The sequence below is a fragment of the Bos javanicus genome, chromosome 7, assembly GCF_032452875.1.
Source record: "Bos javanicus breed banteng chromosome 7, ARS-OSU_banteng_1.0, whole genome shotgun sequence".
Classification (NCBI taxonomy): Eukaryota; Metazoa; Chordata; class Mammalia; order Artiodactyla; family Bovidae; genus Bos; species Bos javanicus.
This window is the reverse complement of record NC_083874.1, coordinates 21,822,534-21,846,206: the sequence shown is the minus strand read 5'-3', so window position 1 is coordinate 21,846,206 and position 23,673 is coordinate 21,822,534. Positions and strand designations below refer to the sequence as shown.

Genomic DNA, 23,673 nt, shown 5'->3' with positions numbered 1-23,673 from the left:
TACCCTACTCATTCCTCAGGGCTGTACCCATGCAGTCGCTCCTCATGAACGCTCACACTCTTAGCTCCTCCTTGGCATGTGACCAGCTGCCAGCACGAAGCAGCAATCTCAGAGAAATTATGAGTTACCCATGGGCAAGGACTATACCACCATCATTGTCTCCTCCCCCTCCTCCCTCATTCCAGCCCCAGGCACACTGTAAGCAAAAGTACACAGGAGATACTCCAGGAATGAACAGAGATCGGCCAGGCTAAAGCAGTGACAAAGTAGGCACTCTCTGGGGTACACCATTTCAGAGCATTAGACAGGATAGAAGGGCCTATCACAAGCCACAGATAATGCTCAGTTGCCACCATGTCTGCCTGCAGATCTCTCAGAGAACTAGGGTGGCCCAGTATGACAGCATCTCTGGGATGAGGCCCCCAGCCAACTCACCCCATCTTTGCTACGTGGCTTCCTTGGCTGGGCCACACAGTGGACAGAGTTGGCCGTCTACAAATGAGGCTCAAGAATAAAATGATACAAAGCCCAAATATACTATGAGTAGGGAGAAGTGAACAGAGAGGCTGGACCTGGAAGCCCAGAACAAAGTGAGAAACTGCATCCTGGAAGCTTCAGAGACTCTCTGAGCACAAGCCAAAGGAAACCACGGTTCATTTAACAGAATTAAATCATGGAATCTGCTATCCCAGATGTGACATGGGCAGCAGCTTTCAAAACTGTTCTCTAAATTCTTAGGGGGACAGTGGATCTCTGCAGAATCAGGAACATCTGAGAATGCCCTAAGCTGCAAAAGCAATGTTCCCCAACTCTTGATCTCAGGGCCAGGATCTCCTCCAAAAGGGCTGAGGTTGTTGAGCTTCAGATTGTTTACATCAAGCAGCACAAGCCTCAGGTATCACTCTACAGCAGAAGACACCAGCCTCAGCCTTGGGAGGGACTTTGATATTCTTCTCCATCTGAAAGGTGTCAATTCGAAAACAGAGACCAGGGGCCTCTGCCCTGTAAAAGGAAACTCCGCATCCACATTCATGCTGCAAGGGTTCACTGAACACCCTCCACATACAGGACACAATACCAGGCACTGTAGGGTCTGTAGGCAGCTATCCACTAAAGCGTCCCTCCCCCCATTTCCTTGCTTCCTCTAGAGTGCCCAGGTCAGCTTCCATTCACACAGGCTATTCCTCTGTCTGGGTTACCCTTTACTCAACCTTCATCTGACCACTCCAGCTCATGGGTCACCTCCTCCAGGAAGTCCTCTGGCCTGAAGCATCCTGTCCTCTACCAAGTACCCACAGTCCAGTGCTCCCTCTGAGCACAGCACTCACCACACTGACCGGGGCCTGGCCTTTCCTGGTCTCCAGTCCACGTGCCCCACTAGGCCAGCAACTCCTTGCAGTTTCTGATTAACACTGAAGGGTTCGTTTCTTGAATTAGTTAACTAGTTACAAGTCTCCGCGGCTGCTGAGGCAAAACTGGAGAGAAGAAAAAAAAAAAAAAACTTTATCATCCAATAGCCTGTCTTAATGGGAACCAAACAGGCCAAGGCTACAGACTCCCAAGCATCTGGATGGAGGAAGGTGGACCTAACACCAAGCGGCCCCTAGAGGCCTGCCCGGCGCCCCTGCCTCCTCCAAGCTCCGGGTGCCCTGGGGCCGGGCCGCCCCTTCCCGGGAGCCTGACCCTCGGGGCGGCCACTCTCCCCACCCGGTCCGACCGCCCCGAAGGGACCGGCAGGAAAGGCGCCGCTGACCTCACCGCCCTTATCTCGGGGAGGGGACTCGGCGACGGGACAGGAACCCATGCGGGTGCAGAAACAGGGCGGACGGCGCGGGGCTGCGGCCCGGACGGCGCGACCCCCGGCCCCCAGCTGCCGGCCCCGCGCGGGCAGAAGGTTCGGCCCGGTGACCCCGGCCGGTACCCGAGCCCCGCGGCGGACCGGGCTGCCAGGCAGGCGGGACGCTCACCCGGACACGCGCCGCTCCCGGCGTTTCCAGAACCTCCCGCGGCGGCGCCGGGCCCACTCGGCACCTCCTCCTGGGCGGCTCCACCTCCCGCCGCTGCCGGCTCCGCCCGCTTGAGCCGCCGCCACGTCCCCACCTCCCTCTCCCCCCGGGTTCCCTACCTCCCGCCCACCCCCAACCCCGCTCCCACCAGCACCCCCCGCGCGTCCCAGGCCCCCGGTTCCGCGCCCCGACAGCCTCAGCCGGGGGCGCCACCGCCGGCGATCCCCGGGAAGACCCGGGCCGCCCGGCCGCGCGGGAGCCGGGAGCGGGGAGCCGGGAGCGGGCCCGGGACGCGGCGGGGGCCGGCCGCCCGCGCCCTTCATGCGGCCGGCCGCTCGCCGCACGTACGCGGCGCCCGCCTCCCCTCGGCGCTCCCTTGTGGGACTCTGCCCGCCCTCCTCCCCCGCCCCCTGGGCAGCTAGAGAGGAGCGCACGACCGGAGATTAGTGCGGTGGGGGGAGCATCCCTGGATGCTGGCCGACTCCCCTGGCCCCAGCTCAGGCCCGTTTCCTCGGTGGTCCTGCTGGATATACCGCTCCTACCCTCGCCTCCCCATCATCATCACCATCAGGTGACGGGGTCTGGGGTCACCCGGCCCTGGAGCTGGATTATCAGGGAAGGGAACAGTGGAGAAGGACCTGAAAAAGATCTGGGATCCACCCCCAGGACCAGGTTCCCAAAGGGATTCAGGCTGTCCCCAGCTCCTGGATACGGCACTCCTGGTGATGAAATGTGTGGCTGAATAGGTTGATGAGAAGGGAGACCATCGAAGACTGGTCAAAGCGGGGGGTGGGCAGGGGGGCACATTGGAGTCAACCTTTGTTTTTCCCGAGCCCTTATATACAATACGGGCCAAAAATAGTGGACGCCACTTTCAGCCAATCCAGTCTGGGAGGGAGTGAAGGCAGGGATGCTGCAAATCTCGGCCTGAGCTAGCGGAGGCCCTGGCCACAGAGCAGGTTCCCACGCCTGTTCTGTGAACCTTTCTGCTCATGAATGAGGGGAAACACTGTCTGAGAATCTCATCAGGGAGCTAGCCCGGAGTGGGAGGTGCCCAGCCTCCGCCCAGACAAGTGCGGGGATATTCCCTGTGGCACACCGTCCAGGCTGGCAGCCCAGACCTGGGGAAGGCCTGAGCACACACAGAAATACACACAACACATAAAACACGGAGTGAACCACTGTTCTGGCCTTCCTCAGCCACCAGCTGATCTCCCCAGAGCTCAACTAAAACCAAACAGAGAGACTTTCCTGCCTCTACTCTACCTTGTTATACCACGGGGAGCCTCCCTCTGTTTGCCCAGGTCCTCCCATCCTCTCCCCCTTCTCAGGAGCTTGCTGGATGGATCATCCCTTCTCTATCTTGAATGTTCAACCTCCTCCTCTCAAATGGCTCCACCCCTTGACCTATAAATATTGACAGGCCTTGGGACCTCCTTAGTGGTCCTGTGGCTAAAGCCTCCGTGCTCCCAATGCAGGGGACCCAGGTTCAATCCCTGTTCAGGGAACTAGATCCTGTGTGCTGCAACTAAGACCCAGTGTAGCCAAATAAATAAATAAATATTTTAAAAAATATTTTCAGACCTCTACTGTGGAAACCGGAGAAGGCAATGGCACCCCATTCCAGTACTGTTGCCTGGAAAATCCCATGGACAGAGGAGCCTGGTAGGCTGCAGTCCATGGGGTCGCTGAGAGTTGGACACGACTGAGCGACTTCACTTTCACTTTTCACTTTCATGCATTGGAGAAGGAAATGGCAACCCACTCCAGTGATCTTGCCTGGAGAATCCCAGGGACAGAGGAACCTGATGGGCTGCGGTCTATGGGGTCGCACAGAGTCGGACATGACTGAAGCGACTTAGCAGCAACTATGGAAACAGTAAAGGGCTTCCCTTGTGGCTCAGCTGGTAAAGAATCTGTCTGCAATGCAGGAGACCAAGGTTCGATACTTGGGTTGGGAAGATCCCCTGGGGAAGGAAAGGCTACCCACTCCAGTCTTCTTGCCTAGAGAATTCCATGAACTGTATAGTCCATGCGGTCACAAAGAGTCGGACACAACTGAGCGACTTTCACTTTCACTATGGAAACAAAACCGCATTAGACCTCACCAGCTACTGCAGTATCTCTCTCCTTCTCAACCACAGCAAAATTCTCTGAAAGAGCAATCTGTCCTCACTTTTCTCCCAAACCTCAGAACCCTGCAGTGGGCCTTCTGTCCCCCTCACAAAACCAAACAAATTCTCCGTAACCTCCAAGTCTAAATTCAACAGCCCACTCTCCAGTCCTCATTTGACAAAGCCCCCAGCACCACCTGACACCCAGCAGCCTTTGGTCACTGCCTCCCGGAAACACTCTTGTCCCACACTATCCTCTCTGGCCAAGTCTGCCCATTTTCGCCCCAACCTCATCCCCCTCCCTCCCTATTAGTCTAGGGGTTCCCTAGAGTTCAGGCCTAGGCACTCTACTTTCCTATTCTCTTTCTTACTAGAACTTCTTGCTACACACAGATGAAGCACATTTGTCTCCCTACCCTTGCCCCTGACTCCTGAACTCCAGACTGGCTGCACAGTCTACATCTCTGCTGAGTGTTCACAGGTTCCTCAGTCAAAGCATGCCCAACGTGGAGTTCATGCTCTCTCCCCTTCTCCTGCTCCATGCCTCTGGTACTCCCTGCCTCACTGGGGAACCCACTCCCACCCCCACCCCCAGTTACCTCACTGGAAGTCTGGGAATCACCCTCAGCACTTCCCTCTTCCCTAGCCCAGGCTGTGTCCTTCCATATCCCACGTCTGTTCAATTCTACCACCTAAATCTCTTTCTAATCCACTCATTTTTCTCCATCCTCTTTGCTTTTTTTAATATATGACCATGGGATGCCATCCTTTAATAACTTGGCACAGGCGTCTAAATATCAAAGAGATATGTACTTAAAAAAAAAAAAAAAAGGCAAAACGTGAGAGTTGCGAATTAGGTTTTATCTGGGGCAAAATGAGTCCTGCAGCCCGGGTCTCCATCCTCTCGCCCTTGAATGACTGCAGCAGTTTCCCAGCTGACCGCCCCCTCCATTGCTTCCTCCCGTCTCTCTTCCATACAGTGACCTCCTCAGAATGCAGCTCTGAACCCATCACTTTCAGCTTAGTAAACTGCATTGTTCTCAGGAAAAAAGTCCTCAAAGTGACCCACAAGGCCGCGAATGGTTTGGCCTCTGCTCACTTCTCCACCCGCACTGACTTTCCCCTCCAGGCCCTCTAACTGGCCATTTCCCCTCCCCATTCCACTCCCAGGCCTTTGCACATTCTTTTCTTTCTCTCTAGCAAAATGTCCCTCCTCCCCAATTAAATCCTTCAGATCCTCCCAGAAGGAATTTCCTCGCTTCCCTGACCAGGTCAAAACCTCCTGTAATAGCCTTTCATGCCCTACATGCTTTGTAACACTTGCAGCAGTTGCTATAGTTGAATGATTGTTTAGTTTAATGTCTGTTCCCCCTGCCTTGCCCACCACTACACACACACACACACACACACACACACACACACACACACACGCTGGCCTGGGGTCTCCAGGACTACATAAACAACGTGTGTTTTTGTCAATCATCACATCCTCAGCAGCTAACACAAAACTGGGAGTCAATAAATATTTCACAACTACATGAAGGGATGGGTGTCTCCTTAAAGCCTTGTTCCATAAAACTGTAGCCAAAAGGCTGACTGAGGCCCCAACAGAGCCTCAGTGTCCTGGGCCCCAGTCGTTCCTAAGTGTCTCCTTCTACTCCTCCTCTGTCTCATAGAAGGCTACTTACTGTTGGACTTTGGACTCACCTGGGTAATCAGGATGATCTGACTGTCATGTCCGCATCCTTCACCACTTTGCCTTCCTAGGGATGGGGGCTGCTTCTGGCCTGTTTATCACTGTGTCTCCAGGTCCAGCACAGAGCCTAGAACCCAGAACCTAGATAGAGAGTGGGAAAGAAAAATACAGGAATGAATAAATGGACATGTCCCACTAATGTGGCCTCCACAGGCTTCACTAAGTACACACATTTTGGGTCACTTAATAAATCAAGAGTCACTTTGAGCAGCCATGTCACACCCCCTTCCTCCCAAATCTGCTGTGTAAATAAAGCCACACCTCCCTTCTGGTAATGGCTCTATCCTATTCATTCGTGCATTCACTCCACAAACATTTGATGGGCACCAGCTGAGGCCCTGGCTAGGGGTTCAGGGACCATGAAGATCAAAGGGGCTCTGTCTAGTGGGGAAAACTGGCAGGTGAACGGACGCCCACCTAGTCCCAGTCTTAGAAACCCTTCTTGGGCTCAAGATCAGGTGACTGCCAACTTTGACCCCAGCCTGGTTTCATTTGGGGCATCACCAAATGAAACCCTTCCCCCACGCTGTCTCTAAGTGGTAACCCTGGCCAATGGCTCTTCAAAGCAGGCTAGACATGTCTACCCACCACCCCCACCCCATAGAAGGACCTGGCATCTCTCCAGAAAGAGATGACAAAAATATCTGTGCTAGACAGACAGGTAACTGGATGAATGGGAAGGCAGGTGTGATGCAGCCTTTTGCTCTAAACCCAGGGGGTCCCCATCCCCTGAGCTAAGGACCCATACCGGTCCACATAGCAGAAGGGTGAGTAGTGAAGCTTCATCTGTATTTACAGCCACTCCCCATCGCTCACGTTACCGCCTGACCTCTGTGTCCTGTTAGATTCTCACAGAAGCATGAACCCTACCAAGAACTGTGCATGTGAGGGATCTAGGTTGTGCGCTCCTTAGAAGAATCTAATGCCTTATGATTCTGCATTGTGGTTAGTTGTATAATTATTTCATTATATATCATAATGTAATAATAAGAGAAATAAAGTGCACAATAAATATAATGTGCTTGAATCATCCCGAAAACATTCCCCTTCCTCATCCATGGAAAAGTTGTCTTCCACAAAAACTGGTCCCTGGTGCCAAAAACGCTGAGGACCCCTGCTCTAAAAGGCAGGGGTCTGAAGAGGCATCCTGAGCCTGCCCTTCTCCTGCCTTTCCCCACTCACCTGTGATCCCTGACCTGGGAAGCAGGAGGTCTCCCAGACTGGAAACTACCACAATAGCCGGAAACGTGGCCAGGGTTTATGAGCGCCTGGTCCCTCCATGGAATTCCCCAGAGCAGGGTTCCTGAGATCAGTGCCGCAGAGGCTATTGTGCATGTTGACATACATCTGTACCCTTCAACACAGTCAGCACGCACCTGGACTTTGGGTCCAACCCTCCTCTCCAGGTTCCTCCCTTTAGGGACCAAGAAAAGACTAGATATAGCTTGACTCAGGGCCGGGGAGAGAGGGCAAGAAGTGCAGCTTGAGTGGGGCCACCTAGTGGTGGCCTTGCGTGCATGCCAAGTGGCTTCAGTCGTGTCCGACTCTGTGACCCTATGGATTGTATAGCCCACCAGGCTCCTCTGTCGATGGGATTCTCCAGGCAAGAATACTGGAGTGGGTTGCCATGCCCTCCTTCAGGGGATCTTCCTGACCCAGGGATCAGACCCATATCTCATATGTCTCCTGCATGGGCAGACAGGTTATTTACCTTTAGCACCACCTGGGAAGCCCAGTGGTGGCCCTACTGCTTCAGAATTAGGGCCTCGCAGGTAGTCTGCTCTTACAGCCTGGTGTAGGACCCTAGGGTAGATGCAGAGAATCTGGCAGAATCCCCAGGAGCCTGCGGTGCCAGCCCTGGACAGGGCCAAGTGGGTCCCCCCAGAGCGTCCACTTGGTGCATGCAAAAATGAGACAGACCCAGTGGAATGGCTACAATTCCCCTCCTAGCTGCCTCCTCCATGGACCCTTGCAACTCAAGACAGCAATGCAAGCACAAGCTGGGCTGTCATTACAGGGTGGAGAAAGGCATCCAGGGCCTTGCGAGCTATAATTACCCAGCAGGTCCAGGGCAGGCCCTCAGGGTGGAGACAACGGGCTTAGACTTGGTCTTCCCTCCTCACCACACTCGTCCCACTTCCATCTTGAGCAAGAAGCTTCTGGGCTGGTGCCGGTACCCAGAGGGCCAGGAGTTAGCTAGGTGCAGTGCTTAGAAATCCTGATATTAGAAATATGTTTTTAAAATTATTGTTATTACAACACAGAGCCCCATCCTACTCCCACTGTCATCCTGTCTCTCCTCCCCCAGCCTTGGGCTGGGGGAGGGATTAGGGATGAGTGAGGATGAGGTGAGAGTGGGGATAGCTCTCGAACATCTGACTTAGCTACTGTTTAAAAGGCTGAACATTCAGTGGTTTTACTATTTTTTTTTTTTTTTAGTCCTTGTCAAAATATCAGGAAGCCAGTAGAGCAGAGGGCACAGGAGAAACAAGAGGTGAGACTGCATTGTCCTCGGGACAGAGCACCCTTGACTTCGTGGGCCCCCAAAATGGGTTTGGATATGATGCTGAGGGCAGGGGGCAGCCACCCCAGGGTGAAAGCTAGGGAGGAGCAGGATCCCATTTGGGATCTAGGGAGAGCATCTTGTCTGCCTGCTGTCCGGAGGAAGAGAAGGGGGAGCAGAGCCTGGGAGTGACTGGGGATGGGGGTGGTGTAGGGTCTACATGACAGCTGATGCTGATCTCAAGTAGGGAATGGCAATGCATAGAGAAAGAAGCTGGCAGATTTAAGAATTAATAAGGAGGTAGACCAGGAAGCCTATGTTCATTCATTTATTCAGCAAATATTTATTGAAAGTTCTGCTCCCCATTCTGTGCTCCTTCTTCAGGCTGAGGCCCTAATTCACACCCAGAACAAGGTCTTTTCATCCTTGGCTCCCCTGACCCTGCCACCCCAAAGTAGGTCTTGCTAAAAGAAAACAATGGCAGCCCTCAGAAAACACGAGAACGGGGAGAGGGTTGGTTACCCCTAGAGATCATAGCAGCACCCTTGAGAGTTTCAGACTGATATGGAATCCTTAATCACAGCGTCTGGTTTCCCCCATCATGAGGCTCCTTCCACAAACCACCCAGTTAATCATGGTCTTGGCACTAACTAACATCACCCTTCCTCACCCTGTGCTTCATTCCCCCCGCCACGCTCCTATTTTTAAGTGAATGCACTTCTGCTCTAGTGATGCATGTTTCTAAGGCACCTCATATTCTGTCCGGAATGAGGTGGATATCCATCCACGAGTGACCCTGGCCCAGTCAAGTTGTGCAAAGTCTGTACTGCACGAGCCTGGGGCTCCATTCCCGTCACAGACATTGTAGATTTGATTATTTATGACAATGTACCAGTAGATAGAAATAAAATGAATTGCAAATGGGGTATTCTTTGCTGATTTGTACAAAACAGTTGTATGATTTGGTATGTCTGCTTCCACACAATCACAGGATCCTGAGTCACCCTTGTGGATGAGGCCTTTAGGAGTCCAATCCCTCCTGTGGGCTCTCTCCAGCCCTCAGCCACCCGGCCTGTATCAGCTGTGGTTGTGGCTCTGACTCTCCCCCAGCGCCTTGAGGAGACGCAGTCATCTGATCTTGCTGGTGAGCCCCGTCCTCTGTCCAAGGAACGCTGCTCCAGACTCTGACCCTCCACAGGGAGGCCAAGGCATTCATTCCTCTGGAGCCCCTCACCACTCCACACCACATCAAACTTACTCCAGCACACTCACATCTCATACAAGCACATTTTGTACTTACCCAGTAAAAACACGGCTGAGTCGCAGTTAACTAGTCTCCATGACATAATGTTATAGTTACTAGCATTTCATATTCACAATTTTACTTTTTGTAGTTTTCTACATTTTTCCCTGTGTCCATCATTCGCATGAACCTGTGAGAAGCTTGACTGACCTGGCCACAGCCTTTGGTGGGAGGATCCTTACCCACTGGACACGCAGGCACATGCACACAGGCACATAGAGGTGTGCACGCGTGCACAAGCTTGTGGGACTTGGCCTCTCACACGAGAAGGAGAAGATTCTGTGCTCTGTACTTTGGCTGTGCCCTTAGCCTTGACTCTGTTTCACAACTTAATGTTAACATTGAACCAGAATCTGACTTTATCCCTAACCGTGAACCAGTCAATTGATGCTTGGAATCAGAAAGATGTCCGCTTCTGTCACCCGCAGGAATCACACCTCCAAGGCGAGCAGGGATAGTTTGGACAGGGTATCTCCCTGGCTGAAGAGTGAAGGTAGAGACGTGGCTATCATGCAGTGTCTGGCCATCAGACACGGTCATGTGTCAATAGTCTCGGGAGCAAGCTTTATTCTCTCATTCCAACAGTCACCAAATACATCTAGGCGAGGCTGACCCGTTACCTTCATCAAGACCTGGAATTTTTTTTCTTTACTTCATCCCAGAACAAGAGCAGTTATCTGTGTCCCTGGGCTGACATGCAATGAGGCCTCAAATCTCTTTGGAAGAATTCTGCTGCTCTGGTCTTGCCCCAACAGCTCCAGCTGCAAAAATGAGGATGGCCAGCAGAGGGCGCGTGGAACCCACCATGGGCCACCCAGTTAAAGGAGCAGTCCCAGTTTTGCTCAAAAAGCCCCTCAGTTCTTGATCTTGGGCTCTATTCCTACAACCTGCCAAGGTTTAACGGGAGCTCTTGCCTAGAACTGCATAAACAGGAGCAACTATAAACATGGGCAGATAGAGATGTTTTCCAGGCCATATGGAATACCTCCAATGCTAGGACCTCTGGTAGTGGGAAAGGCAGAGAGAGTACCATGGGTGACCAAGGCCCTTCACAGCCAGTTAAGTTGACTTGCAGCCTGGGGGGAGCCTCAGGCCAGAGGATCCAGTAGGCCTAAAGAAAACCCAAGGGCCAGTAGCTCAGTGAAGTTAGGTAAGGAGATCAGGAGGCCGCTGATAGGACTCTGAGCGTGCATAGAATATCATGGCTCCTATTGAGGTGATTCCTTGAAGAGAGGGGCCACAGGAGAAGGGATGGGCCGTCCTCTTTTGGGTTCCCCTGATGCTCCAAGTGCTTCTCTGATAGGGCAGCTAAGGGATGGAGCACTCTCTCCGTTCCAGGGAGTGGAACCTAACACTTCACAGACAGCATCTGAGGAGAACACTTCTGCTTGCTCCTTCAGACCCTTGTCTGTCTCTCCCCTCCTGCTTTGTGCTCCTGACTGCCAACCTACATGATGACACAGCAGATGCTCCTGCCCTATGACTTTTGGTTGGATTCAATCTATGGGAGCACCAAGCCAGGAGGAAGACATGGACTTTGGGAAAGCTGCCTGCAGCCTACACTTGAGGGTCCAGCTCAGAGACCTACCTAGTTTCGGGACTGCCCTGGCTATACTGAGGGGCAGCCAGGCCTATCTGCTTTCTTTCACAATAGGATCACTCAGCCTAAGGCTAATTCAGAAGCCTTCTACACCCTCACTTACTTTCAGTAGGTCAATAAATAATTGCTGACACATTCTCGGTGCCAAGTCCTCGGTGCCCAGGGACAGACACAGAGCTGAGGTGAGTCTGACAACAGCCTTTGACAGAGCTAATGGGGTTCTTTTTTGGCGGGGGAGGGGGCAATGACACAGACAAGAAAACTGATGATGAGTCACAGGGGCTGAGGGAACCTGCAGAGGGGTATCTCACCTCCTAGTGGTCAGTTAAGGGAGTGGGGTTTGGGCCTCTGAAAAGTCAGCCAGGGGGAGTAATGGAGGTCTGGGAGACAGAAGGTCCAAAGGCTGGGGTGGGGGAATTCCCTGGCGGTTTGGGTAGACTCTGGCAGTTGGTGATGGACAGGGAGGCCTGGCGTGCTGCACTTCACGGAGTCGCAAAGAGTCAGACACGACTGAGCGACTGAACTGAACTGAACTGAACCAGTGGTTAGGACTCCATACTCTCACTGCTGAGAGGCCAGGTTCAGCCCTGGTTGGGGAACTAAGATCCCACAAGCCATGCTGTGTGGCCAAAAATAAAAAAACAAAAAGGCTGGGGGAGGGGGATGACTAATTCACATGGAAGCCTGTGCTGGCCAGGCAGGGCCTCCTTCTGCCCACTGGAAAGCTGCTTGAACTTTAGAGACTCCTGCCAGCAGGCATGGAATGGCATGTGCAGCCAGGGCCACTTTAAACTTTTATTTAAAAACGTATTAAGATATAATCAGGTGGTACTACGTAAGAGATGTGGGTTTGATCCCTAGATTGGAAAGATCCCCTGGAGTAGGAAATGGCAACCCACTCCAGGATTCTTGCCTGAATCAGACACAACCGAGTGCACACACACACACACAAACACACATAATCAACAAAAAGAAAACTGCTTAACATATAGCCCAATGTGTTTCAAATACATGTAAATTCATATTACCATCACTTAGATCAAGATATAGACTATTTCCATAATGTCCCTTGTAACCTGATGATAGTCAATAAACCTTCCCAAAGTTGACTACTATTCTTTCTTCTTTGATTATTTTTTTCAGATTTTGAATTTTATAAAAGTGAACTTATACACTATATACTTTTATGTCTGCTTCTTAAATTCAACATTATGGTTGTGGTAGTGCCCCATCTTGCTGTTTTTGGTGGTCTATCATTCTATTTCATTGCTGTAGGTATTCCATTATTTGAATATATCATAATTTATCCATTCTATTGTTGGCAAACATTTGGACTGTTTCCAGTTTTTAGTTATTTTAAATAAAACTGCTTTGTATATATTTGCACACGTACATTCTTATTTCCTAGTGGAAATAAACATTCACTTATGTAGAATATAAACCCAGAAGTGGAATCGCTAGGTCATAGGATATACACATATTTAGCTATAGTTGTTACTTCCAACCATTTTTCTAGATGGTTGTACAAAATTACTCTCCCAGCAGCAGTGTATGAAAGTTCCAGTTGTTCCACACAGCAATGTGGGAAATCTTCAGGGGAAAAGCCAGGGTAAATGTGAAACTCACTACACATTATTCCCGTTTCTCAAGGATCATAATCCTTCAATTCTTACCTGCATTAGTTGTTCTCCAATGTCCTCAAAGAGTTGTCCTTTATATTTCATCCAAGTTTCTTAATTGTTTTTGGCAGGAGTATTATTCTGATACTACCTGCCACCATGGCCAGAACTGGAAGTTTTATTCGGTTCAATTCTGACACCGGATTAGAAAATACTGGCAAGGGATAGGCCCCACTGGCCCAGCTGTTTTCAGCTCCAGCTTAGAGTCTCAGACACCTGTGGCATCACATCCACATTCTGAATTAAGGTTCCCTATTTTCCTTTCTTCTTTTAAAATTTTATTAGATTCCAACCATGGGTGAGTAACTGGTAATAAACTAACTTCTCCACTGTAAACAAATACAAAGCTAGATAAAACATTTACAGTAACTGATTACAGGCATTGGACATCAAACAACCTTCATTCTTGAGAGAAAGGAAACACAAGAGGTGAATTCCACTTTCACTAAAGTTCTTTTCCTAGGGCATTTTCCAAAATAAGGCAGAAGGAAGTGGAGCCCAAACAGAGCAAAGTAGATGAGTAAAGGAAATAGAGATCAGAGATAGAGGTTACTGAGGTGGCTGAACTTGTGGGGCAGGATATTAAAGAGTAAGGAGGGAGCTGCATGGAGAAGGAGCTCTAGAAATCTGCCCAGATACACTCTTTGTCTAAGTTGCACAGTTGCAGAGAAAGACTCTTTGAAGCCTGATGGGTTAAAAAAAAACTCTGAGTCTGTGAACTAAACAGAGCTTCCAGAGTTCACACAAGGCTGAGACCTGATCTGGCCAGGGTGGAAAGACCTTGCTGAAAACCCTGAACATTTAATTAAAATCTTAGAAAGTCCATACCTTAGGAATAGGGCCACTCTAGCCATATAGACATTCAGAAAACAAAGATCATGGCATCTGGTCCCATCACTTCATGGGAAATAGATGGGGAAACAGTGGAAACAGTGTCAGACTTTATTTTTGGGGACTCCAAAATCACTGCAGATGGTGACTGCAGCCATGAAATTAAAAGACCAACCTAGACAGCATATTGAAAAGCAGAGACATTACTTTGCCAACAAAGGTCCGTCTAGTCAAGGCTATGGTTTTTCCTGTGGTCATGTATGGATGTGAGAGTTGGACTGTGAAGAAAGCTGAGCGCCGAAGAATTGATGCTTTTGAACTGTGGTGTTGGAGAAGACTCTTGAGAGTCCCTTGGACTGCAAGGAGATCCAACCAGTCCATTCTGAAGGAGATCAGCCCTGGGATTTCTTTGGAAGGAATGATGCTAAAGCTGAAACTCCAGTACTTTGGCCACCTCATGTGTAGAGTTGACTCATTGGAAAAGACTGTGATACTGGGAGGGATTGGGGGCAGGAGGAGAAGGGGATGACAGAGGATGAGATGGCTGGATGGCATCACTGACTCGATGGACGTGAGTCTGAGTGAACTCCGGGAGTTGGTGATGGACAGGGAGGCCTGGCGTGCTGTGATTCATGGGGTCGCAAAGAGTCAGACAGGACTGAGCGACTGAATTGAACTGAACTGAGCCATATAGAACTGTGGTGTTGGAGGAGACTCTTGAGAGTCCCTTAGACTGCAAAGAGATCCAACCAGTCTATCCTGAAGGAAAACAGTCCTGAATACTCATTGGAAGGACTGATGCTGAAGCTGAAACTCCAATACTTTGGCCACCTGATGCAAAGAACTGATTCATTTAAAAAGACCCTGAGGCTGGGAAAGATTGAAGGTGGGAGGAGAAGGGGACAACAGAGGATGAGCTGGTTGTATGGCATCACTGACTCAATGGATATGAGTTTGAGTAAGCTCCAGGACTTGGTGATGGATAGAGAAGCCTGGCGTGCTGCAGTCCATGAGGTCACAAAGAGTTGGACACGACTGAGCAACTGAACTGAACTGAGCCACACAGAATACATTACTTTACTTATTGAGGCCCTAACAAAGCCTCAATAAGATCAAATTAAGCCTCTGGTAGATTTACTGCCCAATGAAACAAACTCAACACTCCATAAAGAAGAGCATAATCCAGACTCACCAATGTACTGTCCACAGTTCCCAACATACAATCAAATATTACCAGACATATGAAGACACAGGAAAATATGATATATAGCCAGGAGAATAGAAACAGATTCAGAGATAACACAGATACTGGAAATAGCAGATAAGGACTTTAAAACACCTATTATAAATATGTTCAAGAATTTTTCAGTGATAAGATGGACATAATAAATGAACAGATATGCCATCTCAGCAGAGAAATGGAAACTGTAAAAAAGAACTAAATGGAAATTCTAGAACTGAAAAACGTAATCTATAAAATGAAAGTTTTACCAGGTAGTCGTTAAGACTGGGTTCTGCAAAAGAAAAGTTCAATAAACTTGAAATCAAGTCAATAGAAACCATTTAAATGCAAACACAGAAAGAAAATAGACTGAAAAAAAGTGAACAGAGCTTCAGGGAAATGACCTGGAAACAATATCAGGCAGACTAGTATGCATAAAATTAGAGTCCCAGAAGGAAAGGAAAGAGATTATGGTGAAACTTTAAATAAAATAGTGACTAAAATTCTAAATTTTATTTTAAAAATTATTAACTCATCATCCCCAAAAGCTTAGGATTATAAAACCTCAACCAGGATAAATACAAAGGAAACCACATCCAGGCACATCATAATCAAATCTCTTAAAACCAAAGAAAACATCTTAAAAACAATGAAAGGCACAAACACGTTACATTAAGAGGAACAATGATAAGAATGAACACTTATCAATCATCAGAAGTCATGTAAGCCAGAAAACATGAAAACATAAAAAATATATAGCATATTAAATATGCTATTAAAAATCAACCAAGAATTCTATATCCAGAAAAACTATCTCTATAAAATAAATGAGAAATAAAAATATTTTGAATTTTTAAAAAAGCTGAGAGAATTTATCACCGGTGAACCTGCATTACCAGAAATGTTCAAGGAAGTTCTTAACGCTGAGGAGAAATGATACCTGATGGAAACTTGGCTCTAAACAAAAGAACAAAGGTCTGTAATAAGTAGATATAAAATATATTTTCTTGTTTCCTAAACAATTTAAGAGACAACTGAGTATTTAAAGCAAAAATAACAACTCTTCATTATGGAGTTCATCATGTTTGTAGCAGTAAATGTACAACTCAATCGAAAGGAAGGGAGGGCCAAGTGGAAGTATATTATTGTAAGGTTTTCACATAAAAAGGAAAGTTTATCCTTTTCTTCTTTTCTTTATTTTTCATTTTATTACCTTCCTCTTTCTAGTTATAAATACAATACAAATTTATTTACATAAAATTAAAACCCCGACAAAACACGTAACCTAGAAAATGTAAATGTTTCAAAGCACTATCACCAGCGGTAAGTATCAGTAGTTGTGACTTAATCGTTTTAAAAGGTATTAAAAATCTGAACACATATACGAATATACCTTATTCTGCTCCATCTGACTAGATCCCTCTACTAGTCATGGGAGTTTTTCAATTGATTCTCCCGGATTTTATGAAGACACAACTATGATAACATCTGCCAGCAATGACCCTCTGACTCTCCATTACTTACTTCTTTTACTAATCCATTATTTCTTTTTTTTCCACCTTATAGTCCTAGTAAGGACCTCCAAGCAGCACTTCACGGCAGTAGTGAAGGGACATTGTTTGGATAATATCCGTTGTTTGGACGGTAATGGGAACTGTAGAGTTGGAGTCCAATATTGGCTCTTGGTTTCCAGTATATGTCATTTAGGGCTTCCCCAGTGGCTCAGTGGTAAAGAATCGCCAGCAATGTGTTAGAAGCAGGTTTACTCTCTGGGTTGGGAAGATGCCCTGAAGGGGGAAGTGGTAACACACACCAGTATTCTTGCCTGGAAAATCTGATGGACAGAGGAATCTGGTGGGCTACAGTCCATGGAGTGGCAGAGTCAGACACGACTGAGCACACACGCACACATATGGTATTTAAAAAGTTAATGTTTCCTCCTCTTCACGATTTTCCAACTTTTTACTGTGAATAGCTGGTGAGTTTTATCAAATGTCTTTTGGGCTGATCACAATGTTCCTTTTTTCTCTTTAATCTATTAATCAATGGATTTTATAATGTTAAATCAAGCTTACAATCCTAGAAAATCACCAAGTCGATAACTATTTTAACATACTATGGAAATCACTTTGCTGTATTCACAAATTAGATGGATCTGCGATTTTCTTTGCAGGGGGCTGCCTTGGTGTTAGCATAATAAATAGATCTTAACAATAATTGTGGGAACTCTGGCTCAGGAACACCACAGTTCTCAGAGGGAGAATGCTTGTGTTCCTTGGCTGGGCCAACAATGCTGCATGCTTGAACGCCCAATGTCACAGCTCTTTGTGGTCAGCTTGTTTAATCCTAGACACAGCTACCTCTCAGGGCCTGCTGGTTCCAGAGTTGTGGGCAGAGTCCATTCCAACATTCAGCGCATGTCCAGTTCCAGATCTGCCATTTTCCCTTCCTCTTCCCTGAGATGAGACAGTTCTTGCTTAACTCTCAGCACGTAGAAAGCTCATTATACATTCTCTTTGAGCAATCCTGGCTTCCAGAGTGGGAGAGGCACCCCTCTACACCCCCTCAACCCTGCCTCTCCTGTTCCTTAGGCAATCCTACCTTCCTGCAAATAAGATGATCTCACAGGCAGCAAACAATCTGATCGGGTGTTCTCTCAGCAGGGGCCACATCACATGTACACTCTTTGTAGGGGGTGGGAACAAGAGATGTGGGGTGTGAAGAACTCAGACCCCAACACTGAGGACTCTGCCCTCGTCCCACTGCTGAGCCTGGGTCTGCACAGCTATGGGCCTAGCCTTGGGAGGAAAAGTAAGTGGGAAAGGATTTTTGAAGATTCCTGGGAGCCAAAAATATAGCCACCCAGGACATGAGGCTGACTCATGAATGGGCTTCTCCTGCAGCCCATTCACCCCATGGGCCTGGAGTAGCCTGAAGCCAGCTTCACCCTTCCAGGCCTGTATATGGCTTTTTCTGCTCTAATCCCCATGGCCCCCTGCACCTGGGTTCCCACACCCTGGGGCCAGCTGGCAGCCGCTGCACTCTAGGGGCACAGCTCTGCTCCACTCTCGTAGCAACACAGACGGCCAGGCTCACACCAGGTGGTCACAGCTGGGGTGTCCCAAAGCCAGGCCCGGAGGTGAAGTCAGCCTGAACAGTCCATGCCAGCCTGTGACTCAGTCGCTAAAGGCACCACAGGCACCAGTTGGCAGTGCTGGGCACCACCAGGCAGGGCATTTCATCAAGACAAATCAGAGACCAAAGTTGCTGGTGCTGTAGAGGGGTGGGTGGCCCTTAGAGACAGAGGATGCAGCTGGGACGACAGGCTGGAAACAGGGCCATGCTTGCTGGAATCTTGGGGAAGTCTTTGAGGCCTCCACCAATCTCATCGTGGTCTCCAAGACTCTTGGGTAGTAGGAGATAGAGACTAAATCTGTACCAGTAAGAAAGGTATGAGGGGTAGGGGCTGCTAAGGTTCATCTTGAGGAGAAGGACTAGGAAGTCTGGAATTTAAATCTTTGAAGTTATCTCCAAATTAGGCTATACATTTTACATGTGTGTTACAAGCATTTAGTCATTCAATACTCAGGCCTAAAATAGTGCCTGACTCATAGGAGGCTCTCAAAAATATTTGTTGAATAAATGACCAAAGCATAAATATTATAAACCATGATTCTTGAAACACAATTTTCAGGGACTTCCCTGGTGGTTCAGTGGTCAGCCCGCCAATTCAGAGGACACAGGTTCAATCCCTGGTCCGGGAACTAAGACCCCACATGCCAAGGAGCAACTAAGCCTGTGCGCCACAACTACTGAGTCCATGCACCTAGAGCCTGTGCTTCACAACATGCGAAACCACCGCAATGAGAAGCCTGTGCGCCACAAGAAAGAGTAGCCCCCGCTTGCCTCAATTACAGAAAGCGAGCGCACAGTGATGAAGAGCCCATGCACCACAGTGAGACCCAGTGCCACCATTAGGTAAACAAATAAATAAAAAAATCCTTACAACAAACATTGTTCTCACATTTTTTCATATTTATTTCACTGAAAGCCTAGAAATATGGAAGTGGCCTGGCCTTCTCTCTGAGTGGCCCCAGTGTCAGCTCTAATGGTCAGAAGAGGAGGAAAGTCTTCAGTCAGGAGAACAGAGTGTCCTGGCCAGGTCGCTGCCAAACGTGAGTGTCTGTGGATGTGTGGCCTGGGGCAGAGCACAGAGCTAAGCTGTGCCAGGACTCCAGGCCCAGGGAGCGAGTCCCAAGCTGACAGAGGAGCAGTGGCATGTGTCTCAGGAGCCTCAGTAATTAGGTTCCTGGGCCGCCTCCCACGCTTGTTCCTCTTTGTCATCCTTGCACTTTCAGTAGTCTGACCTGCCCCTGACAGCCATGTCTCTCCCCCAGAGCTGCAGAGGGATGGATCCTGAGCCCCTGCTTATGCTAGAGTATGGTGATGGTCACGCCAAGGCCGAGAGCGTCTAGGGAACAGAACAGACCATCCAGTTGTTTCCTGATCCCTCTTCTGTTCTGCCTGGAGAAGCTGATTTGTAAAAGAAGGCAGCTTCTCTGCTCAGGGACCCAGTGTGGCTGGCTGATAGAAGCCTTCAACTTTCACGGGAAGCTGGTGAGAACCCCAGCATTGGGCCTCTATTTGGGGGCTACAGGTAGCAGCACTGAGGCATTTGGTGCTAGGAGAGGCTGGGTGATTCTAGGGCAAGCCGACTGTACCCTCTGGGCTGAGCAAGAAGCAGGAGAGAGGGTAAGCTTGTGGGTGTCTTTGAGGCAGGGGCTGAGACCACAGGGCCTTTGTAAGCTGCTTTCTTGAAGAAAGCACTCAGTTACATGGGCCTCACTCCCACCTCCATCAACCTGTTCTGTCACTTCCCTACTTGGGCTGGGCTGCCCCTGGCTCTCCCACCTGTCTGCTGCCTCCCTCCATTCCTCCCAACACTCTCCACTCCCAGGCCTCAGGGCCAGAGCCTCCTTGGGCCCAGCTGGGTAAACCTGCCCCTACCCTGCTGCCGGCAGTCCCTTTGTTGGGTCCCAGAGCAGATGGGTTTTCTCTGTAAAAACAGAGACAAAGCAGGTCCGACAGGGGTGCTATTGGGGACTGCAGGCATGATCAGGACATGTCTAGACTCTGATGCAAGGGACATGGCATAAGTCACCAATGCAGGGTCTAAACCCCTGATTGAGTGCATAGAAAATATGTGAGCTTGGGGTGGACGCTCACCCTTCCCAAGGCTGAGTTTCCTGATGAGAATTGGTTCAGCTTTCGTGTCTGCCCTGGAATCTGGCTCAAGGCCAGTAACTAGGCTCCAATTGTCAGAATTGGCTTTGTCCCTGTTTGGATCTTCAGAGGCTGGTTTTCTGTAGAGCCTCTAGCCTCTCAGCCCCCCGGGGGGTTGCGCCAGGGTGGGGAGTCCCCACATCTCCAAGCCTACTTAATCAGGTCTAGGCTAAACACACAGCATGCATTCAAAAAGTTTGTTGAGGGATCAAATGGCACAAAACTAAAGCTGGGAAACTCCCTCTGTCACAGGCACGCCCTCCCCTGAGTTCTGCTGCACCAAACACAGCTCACAGGCCAGCTTTGTTCCCTCCTTGACTAGCCCTGTCATCCCAGGATATGTGGGGCATTGCCTTTAGTTCACTTCAAAAGCTACATCACTTCAGACCTTCTTTCCAGATGTTACCTGGTGCCCATGCCCCTGGCTGTCTCCTCCCCTTTGCTGCTGCTGCTGCTGCTAAGTCACTTCAGTCGTGTCCGATTCTGTGCGACCCCATAGACAGCAGCCCACCAGGCTCCCCTGTCCCTGGGATTCTCCAGGCAAGAACACTGGAATGGGTTGCCATTTCCTTCTCCAATGATGCATGAAAGTGAAAAGTCAAATTGAAGTCTCTCAGTCGTGTCCAACTCTTAGCGACCCCATGGACTGCAGCCTACCAGGCTCCTCCGTCCATGGGATTCTCCAGGCAAGAGTACGGGAGTGGCCCCTCAAATATTGCTAAGGCCTGCCTTGCTCCCTATCACTATAGGGCCAAGCTCTGGCCCTGCAGAAGGTCCCCACAGCCCCTCCCCATCCAGCCCTGCCCCAGACTGCTGTTCTTTCCACCCTGCACACTCACAGGTTCCTAGCCTTGATCAACAGACTGCTTAGTGAACAGACCCAAAGAAGGCCAGAGGCCATGGGTCCTGGAGTCGGGCCACATAGGCTACACTGAAACGGGAGTTTCTTGGGTTCTTCTTTGTGTACCCTCTGGGTCCTGGAGTGGCCAGAACTGTGGAGTGGGCATCCCGTGAAGACGAAGTGCCCCTATCAAGACTCAGATCTCCTTGGAATCCAGGCTATTGACTGACAGGAGAGGGCTGGGCCTTGAAGGAAGGCTGTATTGGCCTGAATAGAGCAGACTGTATCTAGAGATTTGTGGCCCCAGGGCCAGGACAGGGCAGGTTAGGGTCTTGGTTCTCTGGTCAGCCCCTGGCACTTCACAGGAAGGTATCCTCAAGGGCTGCTTCATCAGTTTCACTACACACCCCACTCGGGGCTGCTTCCAACTCTGGGCGGTCCCCTGGGTTGGCCTCAACTTCAGCCGGAGATTGTTCCTGTTTCGGCCCTTCCCTCAACCCCCACCCTAGGCTGAGTCCCAAGGGCATCTCCCAAGGGCATCTGTTCCTGCTAGAGCCTGCCAGTCCATTGAGGAAAAAGAATTGTAGTTTCTCCTGACCTTGGACAGATCTGGCCTCATACAGCAGGCCTGGGCATAGTGCCCTGAGCTACTTGAGGCTCCCCTGAAGGACAGGGCCCCTGAGCATGCCTCCAAGACGACAGGAACAAAAGAGCACAAGTCTCTGCTTCCTGGATCCCCTCATGCCCTGCCTCTCTCTGGCCATGGCTGAGGGATGAGCTGTAATCATAATTCCTGTAACAACAATAATATTGTTACTAAGGAATGTTTTTGAACACCCTGTCTGTGGCAGGCTCTCTGTGGCTGCTGGGGAAACATAAATAAATAAGATAAACACAGTCTTTGTCCCTATAGATCTCTCTACCACAGCCTTGGGCAGGCATGGGCCCTGGCATATGGAAAAGCACTCAATATGTTTTTGTTGAATGAATAAAGAATGCATGAAGTGAGCAGTCTGGTTGTATTGAGCAGCAGAGATGCCTGGTGGGGTGTGCAATGAATAAGTGAAGGCCACCAGGGCAGAGGTGAGGCATGACCCAGCTGCCACCATCCCCACCTTGGAGAGGGCTCCCAGACCCTGTAAACTGCCCTGTGACCTGGTGCTTCAGCATGATAGGGATTCAGCAGTACAGTAATCCCCCAGGGAATAAGAGCAACAAGCCTGAAAAGGAAATTCTGAGAGTTTCCTGGAGGGCGCATTGGGGATGGACTGAAGCAGCTTGCCTAACTCACTGTCCAGAAGCAGGGCATCTCAGCAGTGAGCCTACAGTGTGACTCCTAAGAAGATCTGCCTCCAATCTCCAGGAACACAGCCTTGCCCAGGCCTGTGTCCTGTGGGAGGGTGCTGTCCAAAGCGGGCCTCTGACGTCCCCTCAAGTCAGGGGTGCCATCAAGGACCCACTGTGGAGGATGACTGCCATGGACCCTGGAACTACCCCAGAAACTGCTCAATGAAATGGAAAAGTTTATACCTCTGATTTTGGAAGAGCCACTCCCCACCACACCCCTGTCTTTGACCCTAGGGGAGAAGCCTTCAGAGAGGGATTACCCAGCCCAGAGCCTGAAGGGCTAGGAAAGACATACTCAAGTGGACCACCCCTGGACAGGGGTGATATACTTACCCCAAAGGAAGTAAAGAGGAAGGCAGTAAAGGAATTTCAGGATGGGGGTGGTGGTCGGGAGTCCTGGGGGTGTGTAAGCTGGGAGAAGTCTAAGGAAGAGTTTCAGGAATCCACTATGGGATCCCTTGGGCAGGAACTTCCTCAGCCTCCTGAGGTCCCACCTCCCCACAGCAAAGATCTGCACCATTTACATTCACCGTGGCTCTTGGAGTGCTGATGAGGCGTCTGATCACCCAGTCATGCTGTGCACTTAGTTCTCAGACGGTCAGTGACAGTGTCAGCTGCTCCCAATCTCCACATCATTCAGTGGGGTCCAAGTCCTAGGGATCCTCAGGCCTAAGGGCCCCTGAGAGACCATCCAGCCACTGACTCTTTACTAGCCCTTCTGCTTGGTTGGTCCCTGTTGGACATAAGTCTGTACGGAGTTGAGCAGAAACCTCCTTGCTCACAGAATTGAAAGTCCGATGGCTGGCACTCTCTGATTATGTCCCCCCAACCCATACATTCCCATATATATCCTCCAACACACACACACATACACACACACCACTGCCACACACACCACTGCCACACACACCACTCATGTTTCTCTGCCACCTGAACAGACAGCAAACAGCACCTCTTCTCCCAGAGAGGCATCCACGTTCCACCTTGAAGAGCACACCCACTTCCTTGGACTACCCTAAGTACGTGCCTCTCATGTGTCCTCTTTCTTGAGGTGTTATAGATCCGACAGATCCGTCTTACCCCATAACCTGTTAGCCTCCCAAGGGCAGCGTTCTTAACAGAAGTTGGACAAGAAGGCACACAGAGTTATCAAGAATGGCTAAATGAGGGGCCTCCTCAGGGTCTGGA

General features: G+C 49.7%; 1 protein-coding gene across 4 annotated transcripts in view; it reads right to left on the bottom strand.

Annotated features, from left to right (window-relative positions):
* The window catches only part of P4HA2 (prolyl 4-hydroxylase subunit alpha 2), a 70,994-nt gene that overhangs the window by 30,886 nt on the left and 16,435 nt on the right, over positions 1–23,673 (bottom strand). For 2 of the 4 annotated variants that reach the window (XM_061422849.1, XM_061422847.1), the window contains exon 1: positions 1,338–1,427. The gene's annotated coding sequence lies outside the window, so the exon portion shown is untranslated. Of the gene's footprint in view, positions 1–1,328; positions 1,476–5,827; positions 5,958–23,673 lie in introns of those variants that run through there. The other 2 variants (XM_061422848.1, XM_061422846.1) reach the window with 2 other exon arrangements.